The following is a 14073-nucleotide window of genomic DNA, read 5'->3' as shown; positions in this document are numbered from 1 at the left end:
ATTAATATAAGGTCTATTAATTAATTTAAAAAGATTAAAAAAAATTAAATAATAACTTCATTATAGTGTATTCTTCCGATTCTAAATATAAAACTTATTTTATAGTATAGTTATAAACTACAAAATGAATCTTATATTTAGGACCGGAGAAGTATATTACATGATCTCTTTAACATACTTATGCTTATCATTGATTATATATTAGTTTATAATTAAGCCAGGTAAATTAATTTTAAAAAATGATAAATATAAATATTTCAAGTAATTTATTTATTTTTTTAATCTTTTCAAGTTAATTAATTGAGTCTTATATTAAGGACCAGTGAGAAGATTAAAAAAAATTAAATAATAACTTAATTATAGTGTATTCCTCTGATCCTAAATATAAAACCCATTTTGTAGTGTAATTTTACACTACAAAATGGGTCTTATATTTAGGACCGGAGAAGTATATTACATGATTTCTTTAACATACTTATGCGTATCATTGATTATATATTAGTTTATAATTAAGCCAGGTAAATTAATTTTAAAAAATGAATAATATAAATATTTCAAGTAATTTATTTATTTTGTTAATTTTTTCAAGTTAATTAATTGAGTCTTATATTAAAGACCAAAGATAATATATTCTAATACAACCAAACGTTATATATTATATGGTAGAAAGGATTGGAGCCCAACAATATGTGTCCTAACAATAACAAACTACCACAGTACAATAAGAAATGAATTATGATGGAAAAGAATCAACTAGCAGGCAAGTAACAAACCCATGTTCATGAAATGCAAAATGGGGAGAGATTTCGTTTACAGATTTGTGAATAATAACTTGCAACCACCACTATTTAAACCCAAATAATCTTCAAAGAATGCTTATGAAATGATTAAGACTCAATTTGCTCAAAATAATGAATCAAATACGCAAAAAGGAAAACTTTTGCATTTTCTACATTGCTTGCTCTCTAGTATAGAATTGGCTATTTAGGGTGTGTTTGGGTAATTGTCCAAACCATGGTTTGAGCAAAAAATTTCCCAAACACTTATAAGAGATCAGAAACCATGGTTTTAGCTCAAAAAACCATGATTTGAGAAGAATCATTTTGAATATGTTTTTGGAAAAAAAATTGGAGAGTGTCAGATGGTTGCTAATGGATATGAGGATTTGTTTTTTTTCACCAAACACATATATATACCCCTCATCTTCCGCCTTCGGTCCTTCACTGTTCAGAGGTAGTATGTTATTATTATTATTTTTTTTACCAAAAAAGAGGTAGTATGTTGTTACATTCTCTTCTGCCTAGGGTACATTTTTTTTATTCATTTCTTTTTTGTTCACAAAAAATTATTCATCTTTTTCAAAAATATTTTTAATCTTATATTTTGTAAATGTTTTTACACAAGTAGTAACAATTAATTAATTATATTAAAGATGAGAGGTAGTATGTTGTTATAAAAACTAGTTGTGAAAAAATGTTATAGAATTTCATGTTTAAAATCTGTAAAGCAAATTAATATTTTTCTGTTTTGCTAAAAAAAAAATTAATATTTTTCTGTTAGAAAAAAATAATCATTTTTCTATAAACATATTTAATCTTATAATTTATAAATATATATACACATATTAATTATTTATTAATTATATTATGTTATATATTATTAATTATGTTAGTAAAAATTATTTTATTAACAATTTTAATTCTTCAAATTAAAATATATTATAAAATCGATATTTTATATAATTATTATATTAACTTATATCTTTTTTAATAATTTGCACATATAAAAAGTACTTTTGATAACAACTATCCAAACACTATCACTTTATCAGAATTACTTTTTTAGTTTTTTATAAAATCTATTATCCAGAAGCTATTCTCCAAACTATGGTTTGATTTCATCCAAACACCCCCTAAATCAGTAAGAAATAGCTTTCTAAACGCGACATAAGAGCGGCTTAGAAAGTCAGTTACTTTTTAGACCGATCGCACAATCAATTTGAAAAAAAAAAAATTTCTAGACTAGTTGTTACTTCAGCAAATCTAAAAAATGGATATACACACACGCATATGCTTTTCTTTCCAAAGCTCCGTTTCCAAACGCCTATAATATAAATTTGAGAGATAATCCAGAAATTCCTATTGTAATGAATATATTTAAAGTTTAAAAGATTTATGCATTCAGTTCCGATTTCTGAACAATTTAAATATTATGTATTCTAAAATCAGAAAATATGGCTGATTTTGAAAATTGAAAGCACCTTCCGGGTTGGGGTTTTTTTAATGTTCCTTTTCCGTCTTCCTCCATTAAATTATTCAATTAATTCTTTCAGCTGCAAACAATTTTTTGGACCCATTACAGAGTTCGACTTCAATTCCCTGCCATCATGGAGGGTGGCAAATGGGCTATCTTCCTTTTCCATCACAACCCCCGACAAGCTGTAAATGTTAATAGAAATTATTGATTTGTAGTCTGTGAAACAGTCAGACAACCTAAAAAATGTGTGATGTTTGGTGGCGGTGGCCCCCACACCTTTCTTTCAAAGGGAAAGATAATACTCTTCATATCCTAAACGTAAAACCTATTTTGTAATATAAATATAAGTCTTATATTTAGAATCGAAAAAATATGAATAAATTAAAGAAATCATTCATCATTCATTGAAAAAAAGAAGTCATTGGTCAATGAAAGAATGAGAAAAAGCAACATTGGAAGCTTGTAACAGACTAACAGTAAAAAAAATAGATAAATAAATTTAAACTATTAAAATTTTATCTGTATGTAGGTGAAAAAAATTAGAAAAAATCTGTTTTATGATAATAGCCTACAGTTATAAACTGGTCAAATCAAATTCTAACAGTTTAAATTTATTTATCTATTTTTTATTTAAAATTATAATAATATTTGTTTTAATAAAATGTTAAATTGGGATCACTGGAATTTCGATCTAATAGTTATGGAGAGAAAATTAAGAAAGATAGTAGAGGCAAAAAGGATGAGAAGGATAGGAGAGAGATTCTTGGTCCCAAAATGACGATGTATTATTGTAGAGGGTAGCTGGGTAGGTTGGTCTTGGCCTTGAGGAGGCATTTCCTGGCTGTCAGCTCTCAACTATTTGATGGTTGTTTTCTAAAAACCATCAAATTGTTATAAATTGTTATAATTTTTTTAATATAAAAATAAAACAATTTGATGTGTTTTTGGCCTTACTCAAATATTTACTCATACTTGGCTTATCAATGATTAAAATAATAACTATTAAATAAGTCATTGCTCAACCATCACCTTAGGATACTTGACGCTTTTTTGTTTAATTGATGACAAATATAAAACGTCAAATAAGTCTAATTCTGTAATAGCAAAATTTATTATTCTTCAATGTCACTTTACCACGAAATTTTCCCATTCACCAATTGCTTTTTATTTTTAATTTAACTATAGTCTGTACCCTGTCCTGTTTCAATCACACATGCTTAATTATTTTTATGATGGAATTTGTATTAATTATTTAAATTCAATTTAAATGGTTTCTTTCGGAAAAAAAAGGAAACATTAGAAATTTTTTTAAAATTCCATATTTTTAATCTCAAAAATATTAATAATATAAAAGTAAAATAAAATAAATATGGATATTCAATTTGGACGATAGAATACGTTGAAGGCGCTACGCCCAAAAAAAAAAAAAGATGATGAAGACCACGCTGGAAACCATTTTCATACGCAACTAATATTGCAAAAGTTGGTGAAACATTAATTTCGAAGCACGACGAGATTCGTTTCTGTGAAGAAAAAGGGTGTGTGTGTGTGTTTCTCTGTGTGTGTCTGTGTCTGTGTGCGTGTGTATCCTTAACTTTCTGAAGAGAAGACGAACCTGAAATGGGTGGGAGGTTTCTGCAATTTATTTGGCCATTTCTTGCTGGAAGCCTCTTGTTCTTTAATGCCTTCTCCTACTCCAAAAAGGGTATGTCTGTCTATATATTTTTCAGCAAGAATGATGAATTTTATTCAGTTCATACTTCTTCATTTTCTCCCATACATCCCTTTCTTTGTTGATTGATTTTTAATTTATATTTGGATTGAATCTCTTTTCTTAAATCATATATGTGTATGTGTATTGTCATCCCTCCAAACTCGTACAGGTTTAAGATGAGATTAATGAAACAGTTTGTATGCACTTTAAGATGAGATCGAAACACATTGACTTCTAACCTTTAAGATGAGATTGAAATTGGACTTTCTTTTCATACAATGAAATTGGATTGGTTGTTGTTTTTGTATAATCATACGATGTTCAATCATATCTGAGTAATATTAAGTTGAATTAAAAATAGTTCTTCCTGCAAGTACGATTATACTTTATTCTTTTTTTTTTACCAGCTTCTTTATTGATATTTATATCCACCCCCTTGTCCTAGTTCAACTTGTCCCATCTTTTTGTTAGGTTTTGTAATTCAACTGAAACTTGAAAAAAAAAAAAATACCGATTATCGATGGAATTAGTGACGGAAATTAAAACTACCAGCACACTTTCCGATGGATTAGTGAACCAACGGAATTTCCCACAGAAATATCTTCCGTCTCTAATTTTTTCGTTGCTAATTTTATTTGTGACAGAATCTGAAATTCTGTGAGTAACATCCGACGGACATTTCATCATAAATCATTGATGGCCTTTCAATGGAAAGTTTTCGAGATGATTAATTTATTGAAAACTAAACATGTTATAATTCAAAAGTATAGCCTAAACATACGTCCTGGATACTTTAAATTTCAAATGTCAACAAAAGTCACACATATTAATAACTCAGTTTTCTAATAATAACTCTTATTTCTAAATTTTTATTGCTATTAGAGGACTAAGATAATCTGAACTTGTTGAAAATTTTGTCAGTAATTTTTCGACGGAGTTTACCATGGATTTCCAATAAAAAATTTTCTGTGACTAATTTCGTCAGAAAATAAAATTATTGATGAAATTTTTGACAAAATATTTTTGTCAATAGTTTCCGTCAGGAGTTCTGTTGGTAATTTTACCGATGGAATTCACCATGTGTTTTCAGTGAATTTTTCCGACAGAAAGTATTCCGCCGGTCATTGAGTGTTTTTTTTCCCCAGTAGCGTGACACCAAGAACTTGTTATAAAGTCTTTTAGGACGAGGTTGTGAGTTTGAATTCTCTATAAAAGATACCATGGGTGCGTGAGCTGTAGAAAAAATAAACTGATCGGATCTCTTTCTTTCTGACTGTGTAATTTATACACAGCCTCATATTTGACGTTCATTAAAGAAGCAAAGTCTGCACCAGAAGTATCACTATATGACTACATAGTGATCGGCGGAGGAACATGTGGGTGTCCCTTGGCAGCAACACTCTCACAAGGAGCGACTGTCCTTGTTCTTGAACGAGGAGGCTCACCCTACACCCAACCTGACAAAGTCAACCTTAAAAACTTCCTCAATTCCCTCACAGACACCACCCCATCTCCCTTCGCCTAGCAGTTCATATCCACCGACGGTGTTCTCAATGCCAGAGCCCGGGCCCTTGGCGGCGGGTCGGTAATAAATGCTGGGTTTTATTCGCGGGCGGAGCCCGGGTTTGTGAGGGAAGCCGGCTGGGATGAGGGGCTGGTGGAGGAGTCGTATGAGTGGGTGGAGAAGGTGGTGGCGTTTGAGCCGACGGTGAGGCAGTGGCAGTCGGCGCTCAGAGATGGGCTGAAGGAAGTGGGCGTGTTGCCTTATAATGGTTTTAGTTATGATCATTTGATTGGGACTAAGGTTGGAGGCTCCATATTTGATGACAATGGTAATCGGCATACTGCTGCTGATTTGTTGACTTATGCTGATCCCAATTCCATTTCTGTCTACCTTCTTGCCACCGTGCAAAAGATTTTGTTTCGGGACAGTTCAGGTAACTGATCACAATTACTCTTCCTAATTAACTCATTAAGTAGATTAATAATATTAATTAAATTAATTAATATGATATGTTTTTTTCTAAAACACTCAAATTATTCTCTTAATTCTCTCCCTCCTTCCCATACTAAATTATTGTCAAGGAAATATAAATAGAATTAATTTGAAAAGAAATTGATAAATATGTAAAATAAGTCTTACATATAGGACTAATATTAACTTTCAAATCAAGTGTTACATTAAGGGTCCAAAGAGTATGTTCTTCTTCAAGTTGTGTTTTGTTCTACTCCCTCTAGTTGAATTTTTTGTCGTTTTATAAGATTATTTGATAAATATTTTATATATATTAATAAGAATAATATTAAAAATTACTTGAATTTTACCATAAATATAATATTTTTAATTGTTTTTATTAGTACACGTGAAAAATAAGTAGTAGAGAGAGTCACCTGTTTTGATATGATATGGTGACACGTATATGTTGCATGAATCAGAACAGTTTTAAGTGTCAATGTTTCGTGGCTTGCGAGATGATTATGCGGATTTAGACATTTTCCTCTTTACTTTTTTTTAAAAATCTCATCTCCATGTTTTAGTTTAGATTTAATATTTTTTAAAACTATACTTATAAAAATATATATAAAAAGAAGTTAAAAATTACAATATTTCAATCCAAACATCTAAGACTTAAAGGGAAAAAAGTGATGCCTGATTCGTTATTTTGCAAATGTAGTTAAATGACAAAAATACTAGTATACAAGTTATGAACTAGTAATGAAAAATGTTAAACGACAAAAACTCTATTAAAAATAACAAATTTAACAGCTATTTTTTCAAATATGATACTTTTAATCATTTGATTACATTTACAAAATATTAGATCAGGCCGCATTTCCTCCTCTGCAATTTTGAGCTCTTAGGCACCTGAATTCAAATATTGCAGTTGTGAACTTCTTTTTATGTCATTTTTTCTTATAAAAATAAGTAAATAAATTGAAACTGTAAATTTGACTTGCACAATTTATATTTGTAATGTAGAACAACAATCACTCGGTGTGGTTAAATTGTAGTATAGCAAAATTTAATTTTATAAATATTATAATCATAGTTTTATAAAATATTAAATACAAACTATTCATTCTTTTTATTTAAAGGTGGAGATAATTTTGAAAAGGAAAGTTAAAAATCTATATCCGTTGGTAGGGATTGACGAGCTTAATTAATGTGAAAAAAATGGAAATGGAGAAGTAATATGTGAGGGACAATTTATGGGCAGTTGTACCATTTTTTTTAAAGCCCTTCTATTTATATCCCCAAGGTTTTTATAGCATGTTTATTTGAGTGAATAAGAGGTGTTCTCTGCCCCAAAATAAAAAATTGTGTCAATTTTGCCCGAGATTATGAAGAATTTTGATTATTTTATCCTTTCTTATTTAAAATATTTTAATTTGTATATTTTAAAAAAACCATTATTTTATGTACATGTTTAATTGCCAATTCTCTTAAAAATATTAGCTTTCCAGTTTATATCAAGATAGTGTTCATGATTTGAAAACTCAACTTGGGTCATCTGATTTAGTCACTTTAATTTATTTCTTTCATTTCTTGCTTGTTTTCCATCCAACCTTAAATGGAAAAAAAACTATGATTTGTTCCTGCCTATAATTATCAAACACATTTAGTCTGAAAATGACCTTTTCATTTTCAGCCAAAATAAAAATAAAAATGACCTTTCCATGATGGTCCACTCACTCTCCCTCTCCTTGTCCATTTTACATTTTCCTCAAAAGTAACCTTAGCATCTGATATTTAAACAACATTCTGATATCCTTAAACAAACACCAATAGGGGGGGAAAAAAGGTCACTTGAGGATAGTTTTATCATTAACATGACAACAAATAGTTGAAGTTCCAGGCACAAAAAGTGGGAGGCAAGAAGCCTATGGAGTAACATTTAAAGACGAGAATGGAGTCACACACCAAGCATACTTGAAAGGAAAAGGTGAGATAATATTGTCAGCAGGTGCAATTGGAAGCCCACAAATACTGATGCTGAGTGGGATTGGGCCGGCCCAACATCTTCAGGCCCATGGTATCAAAGTGGTGTTGGATCAGGCCATGGTGGGGCAAGGCATGGCTGATAACCCAATGAATGCTTTGGTTGTGCCTTCTCCTCTACCTGTTGAACTCTCTCTTGTCCAAATGGTGGGCATCACCAAGTTTGGGAGCTATATTGAAGGTGGCAGTGGATTGGGTTTGGGGATTCCTTGGGTTCATGCCCTTCAAAGGATACTTGAGACTTTGTCCAATAAGGTTAGTATTATGCAATACTCACTAAGTTAGTTCACATACCTTATCTTTAATAATAAGTCTAAGTTTTGGATTGCCTCCAATAGGAAGATACTTATGCTTTAGCAAAAAAATAAGTCTAAGTTCTATATGATATGACAAACTAATGCTTATATTTTCATTAAAAGAGGAGGTCACATTTAGTACTTAGCGATATCTCAAATAGATTCCAATAGAAAGATACTTGTGCAGTCAAACAGAAAAAGTCTTAGTCAAAACAAATTTTCATGAATACAAAATCCTAACAAATCAGCATAGCATGACCATGCATACATCTTTGAATGGATTCATATCTTTTGAAATAGCTTAAGAAGTAAATTTAATAACATGCAATATAATGTATAATTGAATTGCATACAGTTTAATTATGTTTGAAGAAACTAATAGTCTTATAGTTTAGTGACATAAAAGGTCTCTTATAAGTGGGAGGTCATAGGTTCGATTGTCCTTATAACTTTAAACTTACAGTGTCTCCTAAGAAAAAAATTTATCAATTTGAAGTGATAACCTAAGTGGTTCTTATTTGAAGACGGGCCAACCCTCCATGTTTTCCCCTCAAGCAAATGAGACTATATGGACAAAAACTTTTGGATCCCTTGGGAGTGTAAATCTTAAAGGGGGAATCATAGTGGAAAAAGTCATGGGACCTCTCTCAAAAGGCCATCTTGAGCTGCATACCACTGATCCAAACGACAATCCATTAGTCACATTCAACTACTTCAAGGAACCCGAAGACCTTAGGATCTGTGTTGAAGGCATGAAAACCATCATTGATGTGATAAACTCCAAAGCTTTCTCAAAGTTCCGATATAAGAATGTGCCAGTGCGAGCCTTAATTGACTTGGTCTTGAGCTTACCAGTGAACTTGAGGCCAAAACATCCAAGTGCTGCTTTCTCTTTGGAACAATATTGTATAGACACTGTCTTAACAATCTATCACTATCATGGAGGCTGCCATGTTGATAAGGTTGTGGATCGAGATTATAAAGTTATGGATGTGGATTCTTTGAGAGTTATTGATACTTCTACCTTCTTTAGCTCACCTGGGACCAATCCTCAAGCTACTGTAATGATGCTTGGAAGGTATAGTACATTATTAACATATATATTCATAGACTTGTGAATCTGGTAGAATGTTTAGGTTTTTATTATTCAATTAAAACATCATATATAGGATGATTTTCTTTCTTTATTTTTTTCTTTTTCTGTGTTTTTTTGAAGTTACTTTTCATCTAGAATCAGTGAATAAAATGGTTAGTAATTAAGGAACATCTAAATTTAGTTCATAATATTGTTGTAATTGGAGCTTATTAAATGACTTTTTTTTTAACCACAACTTTGACGCAGGTATATGGGGCAGAAGATTTTAAGAGAAAGATAGTGAAGAGGGTCCTTGAGTCCTTGTTTAATGTTTTGTCCTTCGCTTTGCAGTATCTTTCGTCTGCGTGTCCATTCTAAGTAATCAGAAATTAGTGATATTTAATCCACTACTTCTAAATAAATTACAAGGTTATGATGTTAAAAATGCCTTCTTCCTTCTTTACACGCGCCCATATCGCAAATATATAGAAGGGTGACACACAGCTATCACAATTACATACCAAGCCCTCGTCTTCTTCTTTTTGCAAAAATGCACGTTGCATTACCGTACCTTTATTAACAATCAGTCGTTCCATAGTGGTCAGACGATTCAAGTACTTCTCCATTGCTTATTATAAGACCTAATTGAAGAGTTGACATTTTTCTTATATGTAAGATTTATTTTACATATTTATCAATTTTTTCTTAAATTAACTCCACTGATATCAATGATCAAGTAGAGGAGGGAGGAAATAAAAAAGATACTTATAGTATTTTAGGAAAAAAATATCATATTAACTAATTTTACTAACATCCTTAATTTACTCAAATTAATTAATCAGCTTTTATATTAAAAATTAGATAATTAGTATAAAAGAGCCACATGCATTTATTGAATCCTTGTGTTTTGAACTCAAGAATACATATCAAATAGACATATGGGTAAAAACATCAAATTTACCCTCAAAACCGAATGGGCACCTATTATTAATTATGAGCAATGCCGGGGGGATGGACCAAGGTTTCGCTCACCGGTTCCCAATCAACGTAGAACAAACACCAACAAAAAAAAAACAGATGAAAACAGAAAAAACGGTTGTGTTGGGTGGGTCATGGGTTCTTTTTTTTGTCTTTTTTTCCCATTTAGTTCTTTTTCAGTGTGACCTTCTCACTTTTTGTTGGAGAAGTCATGGATACTATTGAGACAAGTGGCAGAAGCAGAGAAAATCATGAAAAGGAAGACCCGTTGGGAAGTCTGTTATGCGCTGCTTCAAAGCCGATATGCTCATGAAAGAGTCGAAAGCAAGGAGGAAGATAAGTAACAGAGTAGAATGGATGTGCAGAGAGAAAAAATGGTTATTGGTTTTCACCTCTCTTTGAAAAAGAAAGAGAAATTAGACTATGAGAGAGGAAGAAATCAATTTCACTAAAGAAGAGGAGACATGTGTTTCAAGAAGCAATTTTGAATCTGCTATGTTCATTGTTCAAGGAGGAGAGAGGAAGAAAAAGCTAACCTCATGATGTGTGTCATGAAAAAGAAAATGTGCAATACTCATGTAGAAGAGAAAAGAAAGAGATAAATTAATTTAAAAAAGGAATATTTCATGGGGGGAAGGAAAAAAATAGAAATAAAAAAAGAAATTTTTTTTATATAGATAAATATTTTGCAATATCCTAACAAATATTTTGTAATATGAGTAGCATTAGAAAAAATAAATACTCTTCCGGTTCTAAATATAAAACTCATTTTGTAGTGTATTTTATACTATAAAATAAGTAATATACTACAAAATGGATCTTATATTTAGAACCATAGGAGTATTATTTTTTATAATTAAACTATGAATATTTTTGCTCATTTTAATTAAATTATATTATTTTCAATATTGACCCACTAATCTTGAATTACTACCTCAATTGATTTAGTATCCAGTGCAGTTTTTGGTTGCTTAATTATGAGGCATTGCATCCGGTTGATTTGATTTCCAAAGATGTTTACTACACCTTCTTTGAAAATATATCTAAAAATTATTATATAATATTATTATCATAAATGACAAAAAATATTTTAATGAATTAATAAAATTTGAGATTAATATATTATAGCCAAAGGAAAAAAAAACTTTGTTGGTCATTGTTTACTATAAAAATTAAACTAATCAAAGAATAGTAGACCTTTTTTTTTGGTACAAAGAATAGTAGACCATTTATTTTGTAATCTCGAACTATTTTCTCAGCCCTAATTTTTGTTGATGGTGGTTTTAAGAACCACCAACAATTGAACACCTGATAATATTTGTTTGTGCCATAGTGATAAGACATTAAATGGTATGTTAAAAGTGTAATCTCTTTTGATAGACACCAGAAGATAACCATTGAATTAAATGTGCATAATCTTTCATTTGTTTTTTTATTTAAGAAAAAGTTGGTAATTACTCAAGACAAGGCATCTGAAAAGGGCAAATGATAATAGAGCATTTTGACTAATACAAAGTACCTACGAAATCAGAGTATCGACTAAATTGTTGAGTACTTCCAGATACATCCTATTGAAGGTCGTATCAGTAAGTAGCATTTCCATCCTTATCGACATTTAAGCATTCCATAGAGGTACAATGAGTCTGATATAGTTTGAAATAGCTCACTTTCTGATTAGTTTAGCTCCATGCAAGGATGCACCTGAATTTGAATCCGATATAAGTATGAAGATAAGAATCTGAAGAGACACATCAGATCGACATATACAGATGAGATTGGCTGATTCACAAACATAACTCATGATCATTGTTGATAACATGCAATGAATTGAAGAGACTTGTACATAGAAAGAGACTAGCATATAAATATCATGAATTGATGTCCTATGGTGATCAGCTAGAAGCCCATAGGCCTCACTGCTTCTATGTTTCATTTAGCTTTGAGAGGGGAAGAGAGAGCTGCAGAAAGCAAATGGGTAAGGGTGGTGAAACTCATGGAGGAGAAGAAAATAGGGCGCTTGGCTTGTTGGCATAAACACCCTCAAGATTCAACCTCTCAAGCTTCCTACTCTGGATATCTATTCTCCCTCACTTGAGCAAGTCTTTATTTTCTTTTGAGATTAATAATATAGCCGATCTTTACTTGTCAGTGAAATTTCATTAACTTACTTCTTTTTGCATGTCGGAAGGTCCCCATGATGTTAGAATTCGAATGAAAGTTGTTGGCATCTGTGCCAGTAATGTTCACTACCTTAAGGTAAACATTTTCTGCTGCATCTGAATCATGTCACATAAAAGTATACAAGAAATAATTATTCTATAAATTATCCCCTTCATATATCCAGGTTCTTTCCATTAACAAGTTTTGATTTTATTTATTTTCAGACAATGATAATAGCAGATATTGTAGTGAAAGAACCAATGGTGATTGGCCATGAGTGTGCAGGGATCATAGAAGAAGTTGGTAGTGAGGTTAAGAATCTTATGCCCAGTGACTGTGCGGCAATTGAGCCTGGAATCAGTTGCGCACATTGTGGCCCCTGCAAACAAGGTCGATATAATTTATGCCCTGATATAAAGTTCTTTGCTACTCCAAGGTTCCCTTGCTAAACAGGTTTGAAAGAATTCATAGCTCCTCAAATTTCCCTAAATAATGTTAATATGGCTCATCATTTATGATGATAGAAAGACATACATGGATGATTATATGCTTAGCAAAGCACAAAATACAATATGTACAATTATCCATTTGATCATATTTTAATATATTCTGGTCCTATTTTCATATTAATAGAAGTAGTTTGTCATTTGATTCTTAACAGTTTTATGTAAGTGCAAATTAGAGAAATCAAAGGTGTCCCTATTCAGAATAGAGTTGACAATGATACATTTTTCCGATTTAATAGATACAACATAGAGAAGATGGCTTCAAAAAATTTAATTAACTGCCCATGTGTGAATTGTAGCTTGCGTATGATTTGTTGAGGAGTAATAATGAGATTGTTTACTGACATAATTTAGGGACAAAAAACACACTCTTGTATTTACTTACCATTGATCCAGGAAAGCATCAACTGATTCAGTGGTTAGAGTGTCAAATGTGTTCATTTTGGGCCTTTTTAGTTGTGACAGTAATTTTGCTTTTACCTAAGAAGTTATGCAAAGGTATAACAAGCAGGGCAAAGTGCCTAGGAGTCAGAACAACATGCTATTGCTGACAGGGTTAAAACCGTCCAACAATTTAGAAGTGCATATACTGGTTACAAAGGACAAAAATTACTGTCTAAAATATTTACGAATAAAAAGTCGAGATTATGCTTTAAGTCCTTACTATAACCTATTTGTGAGGTGTTACTTTATGTGTCTATCCATGCCTGTGGTTAAGTGTGTAAATTTACTCAAATCAAAACCAATGTTTGAGCTAAACTATTCTTTTGGCAGATAGTGTAACCTGCAGACAGTATATTTTTCCACCGAATTTAGTTAGGATTTTCCCTTAAAAAATAATGTAACTTGTAAAGATTAAATAACTATTATTTTCATTTTTCTTTGTAATCGCGCTTCTTTCCCTTGTTCATTCATTCGTTTTTTTTTTCCTTTTTAGATTGGAATAAAATTTTTTTAGACATATGTTTGTTCAAGATAGCAAATTTAACTTTGTTAATTTTTATCTTAATTTTAGATTTTTGGAAAATAACTTATATGAAAACAGAATGAATTGTGAAATCATTATTATTTATATTTTAAAAATTATT

At 31.0% G+C, this 14073-nt stretch overlaps 1 pseudogene; it reads left to right on the top strand.

Annotated features, from left to right (window-relative positions):
- The first annotated feature begins 3876 nt into the window (after positions 1 to 3876).
- LOC114738020 (protein HOTHEAD-like) lies at positions 3877 to 9708 on the top strand (annotated as a pseudogene).
- Positions 9709 to 14073: the final 4365 nt, after the last annotated feature.

Source organism: Neltuma alba, unplaced genomic scaffold (assembly GCF_004799145.2).
Source record: "Neltuma alba isolate B1F8T4 unplaced genomic scaffold, ASM479914v2 tig00002805_pilon, whole genome shotgun sequence".
NCBI classification, from domain to species: Eukaryota; Viridiplantae; Streptophyta; class Magnoliopsida; order Fabales; family Fabaceae; genus Neltuma; species Neltuma alba.
Note: the sequence above shows the minus strand (reverse complement) of the source record. Positions and strands in the feature narration are given on the sequence as shown.